General features: G+C 36.2%; 1 protein-coding gene across 2 annotated transcripts in view; it reads right to left on the bottom strand.

The window, feature by feature from the left end:
- Nucleotides 1-19,578, bottom strand: part of LOC106072018 (uncharacterized) — a 61,258-nt gene that overhangs the window by 28,901 nt on the left and 12,779 nt on the right. For both annotated transcript variants that reach the window (XR_008779616.1, XR_008779615.1), the window contains exons 2-4: nucleotides 6,890-18,485; nucleotides 3,765-5,345; nucleotides 328-383 (exon numbers count right to left, since the gene is read on the bottom strand). The gene's annotated coding sequence lies outside the window, so the exon portion shown is untranslated. The remainder of the gene's footprint in view (nucleotides 1-327; nucleotides 384-3,764; nucleotides 5,346-6,889; nucleotides 18,486-19,578) is intronic.

The raw sequence follows: 19,578 nt of genomic DNA, 5'->3' as shown, positions 1-19,578 counted from the left end.
TAGCAAGACTTTTTGAATGTCCAGGTAAATAAACACACTTATTTATTTACTGTAGAACTTCGTTGAGTTGATTGCCTTAGAGTTACAACAATGGACCTCATTCGCCAATCGTAAACAAACAACATTTATTAATAAAACAACGAAAAAAAATGTCACGTGACAGCCACTGTGTATTAAAATTAGATCGTAATTTGTATAGAAGAGATAGAGAACCATGTGGCAAAATATTGTTTGTTTACGATTGGTGAATGAGGTCCATTTGCTTAGTAACTAATAAACCAGAAAAAGAACACACATCAACGATAATTTATAATAATACGCGCTTACCTAAACAATTTTACATTGGGACTCTTGTGCAACAGGATTCTTGAGTCGGATTACTTCTACACAAAAATTTAGAAAGAAACAGCGATTGAATGAAAAAAGGATGAAATAAAAGTCATGCGAAAAGTTATTAGCGGCATCATCATAACAGTGGCGTAGCTATGGTGGGGGATGGTGGGAAAATTTGAAAATGCCCCCTCTTGGAAGGATCCCCCAAATGAGTGTTCGAAATTTTGTTTTTACATTAAATAATAAATATTACACCATTATTTAATGTCACGATGTCGAATGACAAAATGCAGGGGCCCCTAAAGAGGTCAAGCCACCGAGTCCTCCAAACTATGGCTAATTCCTATCTGCCTGATCGTGCGGTTATCGCGCTGGACTGTCGTTCGGATTTATCGACGGTCGAGGGTTCAAACCCTGACCGCCCCCATCCCCCGTCGTCCTGCGGGAGGTTTGGACTAGGAAGTAAACTATCTTCAACTCTGAAGGAACATCCGAAACATGTAAAACAAACAAACATTTTACGCCACTGCATCATAATTCTCATGTTTATCTCTCCAAACATGTCCAGTAGTTCCAGCACACCTTGGCCTTATGGTTGATAACGTCCTCTGTTGGAATTATTCCACCTAGTCGCCTCCCTTATTTTGCAACACCTTGGCGAGAAGAATACAATTTAGTGTGATATCCAAAGCATAAGCTTGATATAGTGGACACGCCCTACAACAAACAGAACTAACATAAGTGAAAACAAAGCAAAGCTTTTCAGTATATCTAGCATTTTTTTACTTATTTACATTTTTATAGGACAGATGATGTAATGGTCATCTGTTTCTGCGGCCCAAAGTTAATGAGGGTGTCTCGTGGCCATCACAACGTCCAGCCGCCTTTACCCTTCCCCAACCAATACCAGGTACCCATTAGTGTTGGGTGGACTCAGAGGCGCCCTAAAAATCAGTGAAATCTGCGCATGCTGAGTGTTACCAGAGATAGCTGACCATGTCTTTCAAAACTGCATTCTTTACCAAGAGGCCCGAATAGGACACTGGCCTCAAAACACCCCTATAGAAAGAAAACCATATGGAGAGCTCCTTGATTTGGAAACCACTGCACAGTTCATCTCATGTATTGGTCTAGTCGTCTGAACACTCCAACATAACAATGACAATAAAGAAAAAGAAGAGAACAAATCTCTGTCTTCACAGGGAACTTAACCCGAAACCCTTTGTTTCAGAAGCCAAGTATCTTACCACCTAGCCACCACACCCCTGATCTCTCTCTTTCTTTATGTATGTATGTATGTATGTATGTATGTATGTATGTATGTATGTATGTATGTATGTATGTGTGTATGTATGTATGTATGTATGTATGTATGTATGTATGTATGTTTGTATGAATGTATGTATTTATGTATGTATGTATGTATGTATGTATGTATGTATGTATGTATGTATGTATATATGTATATCACATTTTTTAATAATTAAGATTTCCGTTCTCGTATATAACCTGGAAAAGGCTGTTGGTAAATTAATTAAGTAGTTAGTGTGTGCCATGCTGTCTTTATGGGCGATCTTTCTTTGTCCTATTGCAGTGTTCGCCAAACTTGTCAGTCAGAAGAGCAGAATGTAATTAACTACGGAATCTAGCAATTTTTATGTAAACTTTAGTAAACATTTTTTTAATGAAAATAAAAAGGATTTAAAGTACAGTGTCGTTCTTATCTCACAGACAAAGCAATACTATAACAAACAGGTAATCAATCAAAACATTTTTCCATACTTAGGCCTATATAAAGATAAGATTTATTTTTAACAAATAGAACAAGTTAAATAATATTAAAAGTAGCCTTTATTAACATCTATAAATAGTCTATTGATGTCAACAATGGCTAATGCTTTCTTTGAAAAGTAAATTGACGTCTTAGTTTGTTAGTTGTTATTGCTCATGGTTGAAGGCACGATTCCAAACTCTCATCGATAAGTCGATTTCTTCACGTACGATTGTGTAAATATGTTGACCCAAGTAAGAAAAGAAAAGCAGACGCTAGTTTCTTCAAGTCAGGGGAAACAATTCCAGGTATTAAACAACATTTATTGCCCTTTACAGTCTGGCAGAACAACTGCTCTGAAAACTTTATTCATATTTTATTTTCCAGTAACTAAATCCGCTCAAAGACGTACGAATTTTGAACTCCACAATTTTTTTATTTTTTTTAAATTCAACAACTTTATTTCAAAACTACCATAACCATTGGGATGTCACCTTCATCTGGATCCCCTAACACAGCGGTTCTTTTTAAGCTCGGCGACCCTTTTTTACAATTTCCCACTCTGCCGCACACACACAGCAATAGAAGAATAGACAAAATAATCCTTATTTTTGATGGTCTTAGGCGACAACTGGCAAATCGTCAATCGACCCCCAAGGGGGTCGCGAACCACAGGTTGAGAACCCCTGCCTTAACATGTGGGCATAGAGAGAAACAGAACGGCAGACAGAGAAGCAAATAGTTCCCTAAATCAAGGGTAATCAGAAATCCCAAATTCCCTGCTCGGACCTGAGTCAGAGTATTGCCTCTGCCACCAATCGAGAGTGGTAGGAGACTGAGACCCACAACAGACTCAGACAGGTTGTTGCGTATGTCAGGTAGCGGTCTACCTCTAAGGGGCTGACAAGGCGTGGAAGCACGACCATGTCCAGACTTAGGATTTGCCTCACCCGCATCACGCACTCCTTTGTGTTAAAGGGAGCAGAGCCTCCTCTTTGTGAGTACTATGACTCTTATCTCACCGCGGAAAATTGCCCAGGACACCAAGAATACTAGAGAGAATTATTTTAGAATTTTTTTTTTTGACAACCTCAAAACACTGTTTGATCATGTTGATCCTGGGAAAATATTGGGCTTTTTCCGAGAGGTGGGACTAAAATTTGAGTTCAGATCGGGCAATGTATATATATATATATATATATGTATATATATATATATATATAAACAATTGATTTTTAATAAATTGTATACATTTTTACCATTTTAACTATAAATGGAACTTTAAAAAAAAAAATTAGTTTTAAAACGTTTAGAGGAGAAGTAACCCTTGTGGGATTATTGGCATGACATGGCCTAAATTGTGCCGAAAGCCCTAAATATCATATACCAAAGCTACCAATACAATTTCAAAAGGCTAAAAAAAAAATCTGTAACAGTAATTCCAAAATTTGTTTTCTTTTTCCCTTTTCTGTTTCCAAAGTCTTAAGATTGCTGAGAATAGTTTTCTTTTTATTTAACCGTTATGTTCTGAGATAGAAAAATGTCAATAATAGAATTCGTTTTCGACATTCTTTCAATGACTCATTTCTGAAGAGGCTTATCTTTGAACAATTTGTTCATCGTCTTTTACAAGGGAAATAATAAATTTTACTCCATTTACCTTGACCTATCCCTTAGTCTGTTGGACCGTTGGGGCACCAGGCAAGATTTGTCGACCGTCTTTCTCCATTCCTCCCTTTTTTTTTTTTTTTTGCCTTGTTTAGAACCTCTCTCAATGGCAGGCCTGTCCATTCTTTATTGGACTCCATTTTACTCCATGGCTGCACACAAATAAAAAATCGTAGAAGAGCCGCAGGCAAAGATTCGAGAGCCGCAGTTTGCGACAGCTGTTCTATACCATGGCGCAGCAGAGTTCAATGCCAGCTGTTACCAGTAAACAGCAATACACTTGACCCTGACATAAAGAAAATACTTTGAAAAAAAGTTTATATTGATTAAAGGGAAAAGACCGTCTTATTGATGTTATATCTCATAGTATTTCAAAGTTAACTCCCCCTTTTCTAAATATGTATTAATTACCGCCAATTGGTTAACTAAATGTTAAAAATTTTATTGATTCGTGTCTTGTCATCGATAATGGGTAATTATACAAAATTTCAACATGACTCCAGAAGTTAAAGTTTAAAAAAATGCCTGAAAAAAAAATACACAGACAAAAAAACAAAACAAAACAATTCGGACAGAATAAGTTTAATTTAAAAAAATAATGTGATACATTGTATTTTGTTTCTGAATACCTACAGCTATTTTTTTATTATTTTTTTGTTATCATTACTTTGTACCCTCACTTTACCTTTCTTCTCTAAGCTTTGGATAGAGTTTCATTCAATGACAGTTCTCTTTATTCTTATATGTTAATAGAACAGAAACAACATAAAGAGCTAATTGAGTTATTAAATAACAGATGTCTTGATCATGTTCAAGTTTCCCAGTGACATAGTCAACGAGTAGCGTTGATACAGTCTGACCGAGTAAGGAACGAACGAGTTTTTGTACCGCCCTGTTCTAGTCTTCCCTTGGCTAAGTGCGCTTGAACTTGGCTTGGCTTGGCTACCTAGTAGGGGGCTCGAGGTTCGACACCCGACTCGGGCAGAGTTGTGTTTACTGAGCGCCCAAAGGCAGCACGGAAAACCAACGCCTAGATACCCCCTCCCCCCCCCCCCAACTGGTCCACAAATGAGATTGGACCAAAGCGCTCTGAGCATGCTATAAGCATGAAAGTAGCGCTATAGAAAAGCTATAAATATAGTCTTGATAGATAGACTTCGCTGTGACTTGAAGTAGTTATAATGGAGTGTCTGGTTTTTTGGTGCTCTTTTGATAAAAGTAGTCAAAGGGACGCAACATGTTAGACGACACGTTGCAAGTAATTTCACATATTATCAGATTTAGCATTGTCACACCGTAAGATATTATCGTATGTCTTCTTTATCTTTTTATGTTCTCTATTATAGCATTCAGCCTTTTTAATACCGTTAGCTTAACTGTCACTCTATCAAATCATTCGCATTGTCCATGTTACCTTATAAATTACAGCCTTTCGCCTTTTTAAGCTGAAGATAATTATCACCTTCGCCTATCAATGTGGTGAATGTTGATTTGAGAATTAAAACTCTCTCTAAGTCGTTGGATTTCCTGGCTGATTCAGGCAACCCGCTCCATGCTTCAATGTTTCAATGACCTTAAGGAAGTAGGAGCACTTGTTTGAATTATTCTCAGCATGTAAAATTAAGTAATATGTGATGTGTCTATATTTATATATAAATCGGGAAAGTTCCGATATTACGTCACCGCAAAAGTAGGGACGTATATAAATGTGATGCAATTAGTAGCAAGGGGTGGGGTGAGGTGATTTTTTAAAAAATGTAAAGTACTATACAAACATTCCAATGTGGTTTAGTTTGTTATATTATTCTGAATTTACATTCTTTCTTTTCATCTGTTAGACATAATTTAAAGTAACAATTAATAAGTAGTTTTTTATATTATCGCTGATCTGCAGCTCTGCCCTGTACTAATAGAACACTTAACTAAAGGGAAAAAGAAAATTTAACGGATATGTTTTTTTCTTGAGTATTTGAATAAGAGATCGACCCTTTACAAAACAATAACTTAAATTAGATATTCATTGTAAGACCTCAATCAGGCCAGGTTCACATCTAAATTTACATTCACTTTCACCTATCCTTTAGTCTGCGGGTCCGCTGGGGCACCACACAAGATCTGTCAACCTTCTTTCTCCATTCTTCTGTCATTTGTCTTTGATAGAATTTCATTCTGATGATCTTTCTGAAAATATTGAAAGCTGCCTTTTTACCTGCCTCGGTGGACCACTTCAAGGGCCGATTTTGAGTTTGTGTTTCCACACGAACTATCTTTGTAACATTGCAATTTTTTTTATAAATGCTAAGACTATGTTTGGTAAAATTATAACTTCATCAATATGGATAATTCATTATAAAGAATTAGCTAGATAGCTAGAATTAAGTAGTGACATTATACCACGTCAAAGTTACTTTTAAGTATTTTGGAAAAAAAAAATATCATTATTGTGGGGTCCCTTTCTTGTGCTGACCCTGGGCAATAGCCCCGCTTACCCACCCATTAATCCGGCCATGTATGTTGGACGTTTCCACAGAGGCGCCACGCTAAGACTTTGGCAACTTCTGTGTGAACATATACCTATGTATATTATATTTGAATTCGTTATGGAAATAGTGAGGAGGCTTGGCTTCCGAAATGGGGTCCATGGTGCGAATCCTGGTGAAGACTGTTTTTTTTCGGAATCTTGGGCGCCTCTGAATACACCCAGCTAGTAATGGGAGTGTTAATGGACGTTAGTTGGGGAAAAGTAATGTCGGTTGTCGTTATTCTGGCCACATGACACCCTCGTCGGCAACAGAAACAGATGACCTTTACATAATCTGCCCTATAGGTCTGATAGAGAAACTTTACTTTTTTATAGCAATAGTGTAGCCAGTATTGTAGTTTATATTGTCTTACTATACTACTGGTCTTTACTAATGTCTATATAATTCTCAAGTCTGAATCACTATTAAAAACAAATACCACTAATACGCTCTATGCTTTCATAACATATTTACACAGGAATAATTATATTTTTTTCGGGGGCGGGGGGGGGGGATTTGGACAGGCTAAAATGCTTACCTTTTAAAAAAAGACAATCATCCTTTATTTTTATTGGGTGCAAATATTTACCTTTACCTTTACCTATCCTTTAGTCTGTTGGACCGTTGGGGCACCAGGCAAGATTTGTCGACCGTCTTTCTCCATTCCTCCCTTTTTTTTGCCTTGTTTAAAACCTCTCTCAATGGCAGGCCTGTCCATTCTTTATTGTTGTCCTCCCATCACTTTTTCTGTCTGCCTCTTCTTCTTTTTCCCTGGCACTGTTCCCTGAAGGAAGGTCTTTGCGAGCCCCGTAGATCTTCTAATGTGGCCAAAGGTTTTAAGCTTTCGTCTTTTCACAATAGTTAGCAGGTCGTCATGGGCTCCGATCGCTACAGTAACCCTGTCTCACAAACCAAGAAATCAGGGTGCAAATATATCACTCATAAGATGTCTATAGTTTCATTAAAGCGGAATTTTTTTCTCTAAGCTATTTTTATGTATCTTGCTTTAAGTTATATTTGTATTCATAAACTTAAAAAAAAGATTATATGAATTAAGGAAAAACAAACTAAAAATGAATAAATCAGTAATGAATACACAAGTTTAATTAAAGCTTTAATAACAAGTACATAGTACAAGCATGTGTATCTTCCGTCTACAAAGAAGTATGAACCATTTCATGCAAATAAATAGAAATTGTAGGCCTTTAAGGATTTTACAAATGCAATTTCATTAAGCATGGAAGTACAGAAGACATAGTATAAAGGAAGCAAAAAAAAATAAATTATTATATAGTTAGAAATACCATATACTCATGGTCAGACTTAAGTCAGTTGAAGCCTTTGTTAGGATAAATGGATTAACTCTGAGACACATACATACTTTTGTAAAAGGTAAATAAAAAGGAATCTCTACTCTCTGTGAACGTATGACACATTAAATATTTGTTGTTATAATATATATATATATATATATATATATATATATATATATATATATTTATATGTTTGTTTGTAAAATGTTTAACATGTATTGGATGTTCCTTCAGAGTTGAAGATAGTTTACTTCCTAGTCCAAACCTCCCGAAGGACGACGGGGGATAGGAGCAGGCAGGGTTTGAACCCTGGCCCATCAATAAACCTGAATGACAGTCGAGGCGGTATCTTTGTCTGCACAGACCTCTGCAGGCCCTGAATGTCTTATTAAACATGACTGCCTGGTACTGCGGTATGTGCTCTAAACTATCTTCAATGATCTCGATGGACCCGGGTTCATACCCTGCCCGCTGCCATCGCCTGTCGTCCTGAGAAAAGTTTCAAATAGAATGAAACTATATTATATTATATTATCTTCACATTGAAACATGTCAAACATTTCACAAACATAAACATCCTTTTATCCCAACTGTCTTAAGTGAGCTATATTACAGAAACTTAGACTGACCTCCACTATCAAAGAGTTGCAGATTTATTCGCTTATTTCATTTTCTAGCGTCAATTGTAACTCTTTACCTACATAAATAAAACTATATCGGTGTCAGGTAGTGATGGTGTGTAGGATTCAATCCCTGGACCATCGCAACGACATTAAAAGAGCATACCATCATACCACATGATGAGGCAACATTTTAAAGATAAACATTGAGTAGCGAATATTACTATCTAACCTTACTTATTAATTACATCTACTATTCATAGTAATCTGAGGTTAAAAATATTGTAATTGCTAACCTCCCATATTAATAGTTAAAAATATACAATATCTAGTGTTATAAGCGCAATTTACACTGCTTTAGGTTCTCATAAATAGGAGCCGATCCGTTCCCAACCCAATTCCTAATTGTGACAAAATAGGCCTAGAACTAGAAACATCAAAGGTAACAATCTGGACATTTGTGATCGCCAGGCGCTGCAGCGTTTTCATCGTGCGTTCTACTTCTGGTGTGTGCACCATCTGCGACTGGAAACCGTCCATTATTTATATTCTCCATGTGGATCTCTCCAGTGCAGCTTGTGTGGAGGTCAATGTGGATGTCTCCAGTGCACCTTGTGTGGAGGTCAATGTAGATGTCTCCAGTGCACCTTGTGTGGAGGTCAATGTAGATGTTTACAGTGCACCTTGTGTGGAGGTCAATGTGGATGTCTCCAGTGCACCTTGTGTGGAGGTCAATGTAGATGTCTCCAGTGCACCTTGTGTGGAGGTCAATGTGGATGTCTCCAGTGCACCTTGTGTGGAGGTCAATGTAGATGTTTACAGTGCACCTTGTGTGGAGGTCAATGTAGATGTCTCCAGTGCACCTTGTGTGGAGGTCAATGTGGATGTCTCCAGTGCACCTTGTGTGGAGGTCAATGTGGATGTCTCCAGTGCACCTTGTGTGGAGGTCAATGTGGATGTCTCCAGTGCACCTTGTGTGGAGGTCAATGTGGATGTCTCCAGTGCACCTTGTGTGGAGGTCAATGTGGATGTCTCCAGTGCACCTTGTGTGGAGGTCAATGTGGATGTCTCCAGTGCACCTTGTGTGGAGGTCAATGTGGATGTCTCCAGTGCACCTTGTGTGGAGGTCAATGAGGATCTCTCCAGTGCACCCTGTGTGGAGGTCAATGTGGATGTCTCCAGTGCACCTTGTGTGGAGGTCAATGTGGATGTCTCCAGTGCACCTTGTGTGGAGGTCAATGTGGATGTCTCCAGTGCACCCTGTGTTGAGGTCAATGTGGATGTCTCCAGTGCACCTTGTGTGGAGGTCAATGTGGATGTCTCCAGTGCACCTTGTGTGGAGGTCAATGTGGATCTCTCCAGTGCACCCTGTGTGGAGGTCAATGTGGATGTCTCCAGTGCACCTTGTGTGGAGATCAATGTGGATGTCTCCAGTGCACCTTGTGTGGAGGTCAATGTGGATCTCTCCAGTGCACCCTGTGTGGAGGTCAATGAGGATCTCTCCAGTGCACCCTGTGTGGAGGTCAAGCAGACGGTAGAAAAGCTGCAGTTTGACTTTTACTTTTGACAATCGAAACAAAATCCTTGCAAATAAGCGGATCCGATAAGGGTCCGATGGGGCCGCCTCTGAGTTTGTGAAAAAAGTTCCCCTTTCAGACCTAGTGGTATTGTAACACATTCTTCTTCTTATTATTATAGCTTTCAGTAGACGATTATAGAGATACACTTTGACTTTTACTTTTGACAATCAAAATCCTTGCAAATAGGCGGATCCGATAGGGATCCGATGGGGCTGCCTCTGAGTTTGTGAAAAAAGTGAAGTTCCCCTTTCAGACCTAGTGGAATTATAACACCTCCTTATTATTATTATTATACTATTATAGCTTTTATATAGCACTACTTTCATACTTATGGCATGCTCAGAGCGCTTTTGGTCCAATCTCATTTGTGGACCAGTGGGGGGGGGGGGAGGGGGAATCTAGGAGATGGTTTTCCGTGCTGCCTTTAGGCGCTCAGTAAACACAACTCTGCCCGAGTCGGGTGTCGAACCTCGAGCCAAGCCAAGTTCAAGCGCACTTAGCCTCTCGACCACGCTACCCACGCTTATGAGTGTTATCTAAGTTGTATTGGGGCATCTTCTGGCATTGTTAGAATGTTCTTGTATTATATTATAAGCTAGCTGCTTGATCCAACCGCAACACATATTAAGTAATCACTGTTGAACACTGTGTTGGCAGATACGTATTTATTAAGAAAGATAATAGTTACAAATAGGCAAACTAAGCCATATGAAATAGCATAGAATGATTACACACAAATTCATACTACAATACCAGAGAATTCATCAAACACAAAATTTACTCAAGCCTTCATCTAGAATACAAATGCGACCATCTCCTAGCACATCATGGCGTGAACTTCTCTAACCACGCGGTCCAAATCATGTAAACCAACCAAAATGGTATTCCGTGCTTGCCCATGTGAAGACCCCAATTTCACATGGAATCATTAACTTGGATATCCAGTGAAACCATAGTGTTACAGGACTATACGACAGATAATGTAAAAGTCATCTGATTCTGTGGCCTACTGTTAACGAGGGTGTCATGTGGCCAGCACAAAGACCAACCGCCTTTACTTTTCCCCAACTAATGTCAGGTACCCATTAGAGCTGGGTGGACTCAGAGGCGCCCAACGATCCCGAAATTAAAAATCCCAGTCTTCACCAGGATTCGAACCCGGGACCCCGGTTCAGAAGCCAAGCATTACCGCTCTGCCACCGCGCCTCCTCTCTGAGTTTGTGTGATAACACACAATGTCTTTGTAATCTTGTTTCAAAGATATATTGATGTATTAGATACAAGGCACTTAATTTTGGGTGGAATACTTTATCTAAAGACACAACAGTACAATTTAGCAATGTAGTACATGCAAGTGTTGTCGAAAGAGATCCAATGAGAATAAAGTATACCTAAATAAAAAAAAAAAAACTTAAGTGATTTCTTGCTGGCAAACTATCAATAATTGAATCGAAATCGATTTTTTTTTCTAATTCTTATTCAATGATCAAAATTTCCAAATTTGTGATTCGTAAATTTGTCACCTGTCGTATATAGCCACAATCGTCAGAAATATGCGAATCAAGATAACGATATTCGGAACTTAGGCTGAGATTTTCGTATAGGCCTAAAACTCAAGGGCTTATACGTTTTTTGTTTCGGAAAGTTTAAAGGCTTGTTGTAGAGAAACTTTTTGATAAACCGTTGAAGCTTCTTTCGCTCCAGACTTCAGACGAAATTCGCTTTTGGTGTTGTGGCTAGGAGCCTTACAGTTACACAACTTATAAGTCTTTTATTATCTTTCACAACCATTTCACAACCTTTTCCCACCGTCACCATAGAAACACACACCCAAGTCCCATAACACATGTGTTTATAAAATGCGTAGATTTTACTAGGAAATTTAGTCCTTATTTTGATGCTTCCCTTCACTTGACGCCCCGTTCAGCCCGCACCACCCACACATGGCTAGCTACGCTTCTGGAACAAATCATATGATAATATCAACACACGATATAAGACACATGCAACTGATTAAGACAATTATGCTCAAAACATCTACTTGTAGCCTACTACATTATATTGTTACATGTTCCACGATACATTTTAAACTTTATATACAGCACAGCATTTAAGCTCATTCTATTCATATTATATTATATATATATATATATATATATATATATATATATATATATATAATACTATACCATACTATATATATATTACAAATGGTAGAATATTTACATTTACATATATATATATATATATATATATATATATATATATAGTATAGTATAGTATTACACATAATACTATACTATACTATATATATATATATTACAAATGGTAGAATATTTACATTTACATATATATATATATAGTACAGTATAGTATTATATATATATATATATATATATATATATATGTATAATATAATACTATACTATACTATATATATATTACAAATGGTAGAATATTTACATTTACATATATATATATATATATATATATATATAGTATAGTATTACACATAATACTATACTATACTATATATATATTACAAATGGTAGAATATTTACATTTAAAGACGCATATATTTAGAATAAAATAAGAATAAGACAATCAGTTTGTATTTAGTACAAGAGCCACATTATGATGCTTACAATTTATTTTTCAACTGTGTACCTTGTCTTTATACTGCTTTTAAAGAAACAAAATAATTGAATATTGCTTTTTTTTGTTATATAATCTAAGAATAAAAATGCCCTTTGTTTTGGATTATGGGTAATTTTAACCTACCTGATATAAATTGGAAAACACTAACCATAGATAAACATCAAAGCTGTAAGGACATAAATGAGCTTTTCATTGAAACTTTACACAACCTAACGTTAGATCAAATCATTACAAAACCAACTAGATTAAACAACACATTAGATCTCTTCCTAACCAATTGTCCTGGATTAGGGACTGGAAAGAAGCTAATGCAATCCCCTTATTTATTTAGGTCCACTACTATTTTTAATGTACATAAACGATTTACCAAATTGCATTAGTTCAGGAACAAAAGTCATATTACTTGCAGACAATTTCATAATATATAGAACAATAAAAACAACACAAGACACAGATATTTTACAAAAAGAGTTAGATGAATTACAGAAATGGGAATCAAATTGGAGCATGTCTTTCCAATATAGGTACAAATTGTCAATTAATTAAGATTAACAAAAAAACTAAAACACATTAATTCTACTTATCTTATTATGGTAAACCAGTAACACAGACTAAAAACGCAAAATACCTAGGTGTTATAATAAATGAAAAACTGTCATGGAATCCCCATATGGAATAAAAAAATAATTAAAAAAAAAAAGCATTTGGGCTTATTAAAAGACATTTCTATAAATCAAATAAGAACATAAACTAAAATGTTATTTAACCTTGGTAAGGCCAAGAATAGAATATGGATCCTCTGTTTGGGACCCCCCCAACTCAAGAAAACATTAAGAAACTGGAACAGACACAAAATAGAGCAGTGAGATTCATAACAAACGAATATTCACATTTGACTAGAGTAACACCTTTAGTAAAATTATTAAATTTAAAAAACCTTCAGGATAAAAGACTCAAAAGTAAAGTAGCAATTATACATAAAACCCTGAACCAGAATCTTCAAATACATAAACAAAATTTAATAAAATACTCAGAAAGACACAAAGATAACAACACTCCTCGTCCCATATGCTAGGACAAATTTGTACAAATACTCTTTCTTCCCTAGTGCTATTAGAGTATGGAATGGGCTGCCTGAGCTAGCCAGGAAAACCAGTGACTTGGCAGAATTTAAGTGACTGGTTAATATGCATTACTACATGCATGACGCGTAGGACGTAATCATCTTCTTTTTTGAAGTAACGTCTCTATTATATAAGATAAGATAAGAAGGAGAACCATAACTGCCAAGATTTAACTCCCGTTTTCTTTGTAGAACAAATTTAATTAAGTATTGCAAAATTGGAGGTGAAAAGCTTACTAGTGTTATTTCAGCTTCGAATACCTCGAAGCTATTTGCTCAGATGAGGGAATGAAACTTGAACTACTGGCCCATATTTCACAGTCCACAGCAGCACTTTCAAAACAAAGGCTTAGCCCTCGGCACCAAAATCACACTGATGCGCTCCCTGGTCATGACCACACTTTTATATGCTTGTGAGTCTCGTACGCTGACTGCAGAGCTAGAGAGGAGGATCCTAGATGCTACAGAAGGATCCTAGGTATCACATTCAAAGACCGCATCACAAACCAAGAGATTAGAGACAGGGTTGCTGCAGCGATTGCACCTCATGATGACCTGCTAACTATCGTAAAAAAAAGGCAAGCTTAAATCTATGTCCATACTACAAGATCTGAGGGGCTCGCAAAGACCTTCCTTCAGGGAACAGGACCAGGAAAAAAGAAGAAGAGGCAGATGGAGAAAGTAATGGGAAAACAACCATAAAAGAATGACGGGCCTGCAATTGAAAGAGGTTCTAAATAAGACCAAAGACAGAGAGGAATGGAGAAAGACGGTCGACGAGTCTTGCATGGTGTCCCAACTGACCTATAGACTAAGGGATAGGTAAAAGTAAAAAAGGTAAAAATTATTTTTATTGATTCATGAATTGTCATCGACTATTATTGAATGTGCAGAATTTTAACTTCATCCATGCTTAGGATGTGGAAGAAAAAACATGTACAAGATTTGTACCACAAAAATCGAGTTATATGCAAGCTTTGTTAACTTCCAGTCTACTCTTATCCATTCTTGTTTGTAAACATGTTGGATACTACGGTGAGCTTCTCATAGGATGGATCACTCCGAAAAAAATCTAACTGCATTAACCTTTGAGGAAAGTATTACAATATCATGTGGTGATAATCCAAGGTTTGTACAGTTGTTTTTTTTTTTAGTTCATAAATATGTATTAATTTTGTATTCATACTTGTAGCAGCCGTCTTTAAACATCACTTATTACACGTAAAAGTCAGTAAATAAAGAACACTGATAAGGGACACACACATAAATTTACAGAAGAAGAAAAAATAAAACACTACGCGATTTGTAAACAAAGTATAGCAACTCAGCGTTAAACGCTTGGTGAACTGCAGGCAGAGTTGTCGTTCATAATCTAACTGTTAGTCTCTCACCCCCCACACACTTTCATGAGAAATGAATCTGCTTTTCTTTGCTCTATAGAACAGCTCTACATTTAAAAAAGAAAAGCATTATTAAGCAAAATAACACAGGAGCAAGAATGGACCATATTCAACGTTTCACAAAACAAAGATTGTTGAAGGGGAAGAAGTCTATATCTGTTGTTTTTTTTTTTTGAATGTTTTTATTTGTAAGTTCTCATAATTCACAAGTATTAAATCATAAACAATTGAAAAGTGATTAACCTTAACATATAATATTAATAGTAATAGAAATATTATTTCTGTTGTTACTGTAGACACTACATGTGTATTTCCAATTAATAATTTCTAATTAATAAATTTTAAAATTGATTCATGTTTTCTTGAATACGATAACATTTATTTATTTTAAATTGAACTTAATTCGAAAGTAGGTGTGGGAGATATAGTGTAACTGGTTCTATAAGGGAACCCAAGCGTACATATTAAAGCCTTTGTGTGAATAATCAAGAATAAATGTCCCTTAATGGTATCAAACAAGATAAAGTATTACTATTTTTTAATAAACTATTTTGTTTAATTGTTTTATCAATTCATGTTTTGTCTATGCTAATGAATAATTGTGCAAGGTCTGAACTTGATCCGTGACAGACAGACAAACATTTTTAATCCATCTATATGGAAAGTAAACATATCAAGATGTCCCGTCATTAAACTTGGTAAGTAAATCCAAGTAAATGCGAAAAAGGGGGGGGGGGAAATGAATGATAAATGAGCGATTTTGTTAGGGTTTGTCTGTTTTGTAAGTTTCAGATGATTGTTAATAATGAAGATCATTACGTCCTAGGTCAAACGTCCTGCATAGCAACAGACGATAAAGACAAGAATAGATTGAACAGGGACTATATGGTGTAGCTACCACACGACTGTGTAGGGATTCGTCCTATATACGGATAAAAGTTTATAACGTTTTGATGGTTCTAAGCGCAATACTGATTTTTGATGTTCTCATGTTATTTATTTTTTTAAAAATTGTTTTATTTGACCGCTCTTTTTACAAAAGCTTATTGCAATTTCCTCTGTCTGTCTGTCTGGTAAAAAGTTTCTACACGCTATTTCTCTGACACCCAATTTCGAAATTAAGCTGATATTTATCACAATTATTTTTTTACCTGACGACACAAGAATACATTAAAAAAAAAATACCAATTAGTTTATTAAATATTGGTAAGCACTTATTTTATTTGGTATCTCAAACAAAGGAAAAAAAAAAGCTTTACTTGAGTGAAGGGGTGGTATAAGCTGGGTTAGTGCCATTTCCATACGGATAATAAAGATTATTATTATTATTATTATTATTATTATAGTGACGAGTTCGATTTCACGTTGTCCCCCCCCCCCCCCACCCTTTTTTTTTTTTTTTTATAAATGCTTTTAAAACCCAATTATGGTCAAATTCACCCAGATCTTCCTTTCTTTCTTACCCCCTCCCTCTATTCACAGCTGGTGTAGATAAGTGATAGGATCCTAGAGCATTAAGAAAGCTAAACGCAAGGAAATAGCGCTAGACAAAAAAAAAAAAAAAAACTATTGGTAAAATATTTTAATCTATTACAAATATTTTTATAGGTGTTTAATAATTATGTTTTAATGTTGTTGTTTTTTTTCAATGTAATGTTTTTAATGAAGTAGGTTATATATGATTTCGATGTTTTTGTTTTATATGATGTTTTTGATGATGATAAAGTTTTTAAAAATATTTTATTGATGTTTTTGATGAGATTGATGTTTTTGGTAATATTAATCGCTATCTTTTGTAATTAGAGTAGTTAATACCAATGAGATATATATATATATATATAAAATTCATTTAAATTAAACAATGTTCTTGAAGCTCATAACTTTCTGATCATGTCCTTCTTATCCTTTCTATACCAACTCTTACTGCTCCAGCAACTACAGGTGCAGCTCTGCTAATACCTTTCGCGATACCACTAGCAGATGCACTAGCTAAACCGCTTAGAACACCAGCAGCACCAAATGTGACGGTGGAAGCTACATCGAGTATCATATTGATTTTGTTTTTCTTGCATTTTTGTATCTTTTCTGTGGCCTTTTGTTCCAGTTCCTCAGCCTCTTCTAAAAGGCTCTTCATCGACTCACTTTTTTTAAGGGTTTCATGAAGCTCACTTATTTCCTTTTTAATCTTTGTTGGTGTATCGACGCCAAAATCTGTGTCTGGGATACTATTTAGATCTATCCCGTGAGACTTGAGTTTTGATCTCATTTCTTTTTTTCTTTGATCTAAAATCAATTTCTTTCTTTTCTCAATCAGTGTCTCTTTTAGCTTATTTATCATCTCAATCACATTTTGGAAACGCCTTAAATCATCATTCTGCAGATTTATCACATTGCTTTCGAAGTCTATAGATATATTTTCCTCGCCAATAACCAAACCGTACTTTAAAAAGCTTCTGAACAAGTTGTTACTGTCTTCTTCTAGCTTGTCCACTTCCTGAATATTTTTACAGTTTTCAGTTTCGCGTTTCATTTTATCAAGGGGTACAGTTAAAAGAAGATTCAATTTGTTCAATAGCCGATTTTGGATTTGATCCAGTATTTGTTCAGCCCTTGATTTAGGCTCATGAAATAAACTTGACTCTCCGGCCTCATAAAAAACCCCGTCATCTTCCACTGATAAATCATGATCAATCTTAGTGGCTTCTACTTTAAAAGCCAATAACTCTTCCATCGTTTGATCTTGGTATAATCTCTTCTCGATTTCCCCCTGTATGGAATTTAGTCTTTTATTGTAGTTAGTCAGAAGATTGGGTAAGATCGATTCCAATCGTAATCGTTTGTGCTTTTTTTTAGCCACTTCAAATTTCTCATTGGTATAACTTTCATCCAGAGTGTCCGTCATCTCGATAAGACTTTCAATTTGTTTCTCATTCATTTCCAAATCTTCATCGTTTTTACGAAACAATAAAATCCTGTTTTTGCACTTACGGAACAAAGTTTTTAATTCGCCTTGCTCACGTCGACACCATTCTTCAAACGTAATTTTGACTTTTTTATTGTTTGTATCAAAGAGGTCTCCGTGTGTGAAAAGAATAATACAGCATTTCCCCAAAAAATCCTCTCCGAAAATTTTTTCCGCGATATAAATGCATTTTCTATTTTCGTCAGTGAATCGATCTGAATATTTCAAAACAAGGATGATTGCTCTTTTACCGCTAGCTGGGCAAAGACTTATCGCTTGATACATCTCTCTCAAACTTTTGCTTTTAGCTTCGTCGCTGTTAACAGAAGTGTCCATTATGCCAGGGGTGTCAACTACAGTCACTCTGACGCCGAAATGTATGGACTCGGCCGACTGAGGTTCAGAGGTCTCAGATTTACCAGAGTCGGACTCGACAAATTTATTACTGCCGCTGATCCCATTGCATAATGAGCTTTTTCCAGTGCCGGTTCTACCAATAAAAATTAAGGTGTAATGCGTATCTTTGTTAGTCATTCTGAAAACAAAAGAGACATACTTTAACATTATTGAATATAATAGAAAACACAACATTGAATACCTATTAAAAGTTGTCATCTACGGGAGCGGTTCTCAACCTTTTTAGCTCTGCTACCCAAAATAAATTGTTCAAAAATCTAGGTAAATGTGATTTACCAAATGTTATAAATTTTTATCAAAATGTGTGCTGGGACAAGTCCCAGAAAGCCCGTGGAGTCTGGGAGTGCATGAGGCGCCCTGACCGCACTTCCCCTTGGTGGAGGCTGTCCAGGCCTGAGCAAGCAATTATAGCACAGTGCAGGACAGGCCACCGTCCTGTTGGCTCATATTTCTCGCGGCTATGGCCAAATTTTGATTCACGGTGTCCCCGCTGCGGGGAAGAAGAGGAAACCGTGCCTCATATTCTGTTTGACTGCCCTAGACTTGCTGATCTCCGTCTCGACAGGTCTGGGAAACCAAAAAATTTCGACCTGTATGGCGACATTTATGCACTACGCAAGACAGCAGGGTTTCTGTCCAGGGCTTTTGCAAGAGATGATTTGAGCCTGTCAAGCCCTCACTCTAATGGAGTTTGATGTTAATGATGATGATGACCAAAATGTGTATAACGTATATCCATTATGTTAATACAATTGTTAAAAAATTGACGAAACGTCTCAAATATAAATGTATACCAACCATGATACAACTTTGCTTGTTACAACACATCAAAACGAAAAATAAAACTCCGAAAAATAGCTAAAAAAAAAATTAAAGAACATAATTTTTCAATGTTCTTAAGAGACCCATGGCTAACGGTCATTTGACCCTCAATGGGTCGCGACCCACAGGTTGAGAAGACCTGATCTTTCTTGAAACTTCTAGATATGTCTTAAAGTATGTATCTAGTGTACAGAAGAAAGGAAATGTCAATACGCTTTTAAAATAAATGTATTGGATACATTTAATGCACTTTTTGGAACTGCAGAGTCAAACTTTCTCTCTTCCGTGAGTAGTTCAAACTATTATTAATATTTTACACTTTTACTCTCTTATAATACCTCTTTTCAACTCATACCTTCATGGCACATGGATGGGAAAAAAATGTTTGT

The sequence above is a fragment of the Biomphalaria glabrata genome, chromosome 9 (assembly GCF_947242115.1).
Source record: "Biomphalaria glabrata chromosome 9, xgBioGlab47.1, whole genome shotgun sequence".
NCBI classification, from domain to species: domain Eukaryota; kingdom Metazoa; phylum Mollusca; class Gastropoda; family Planorbidae; genus Biomphalaria; species Biomphalaria glabrata.
The sequence above is the reverse complement of the archived record's forward strand: the minus strand, read 5'-3'. Positions and strand labels throughout refer to the sequence as shown.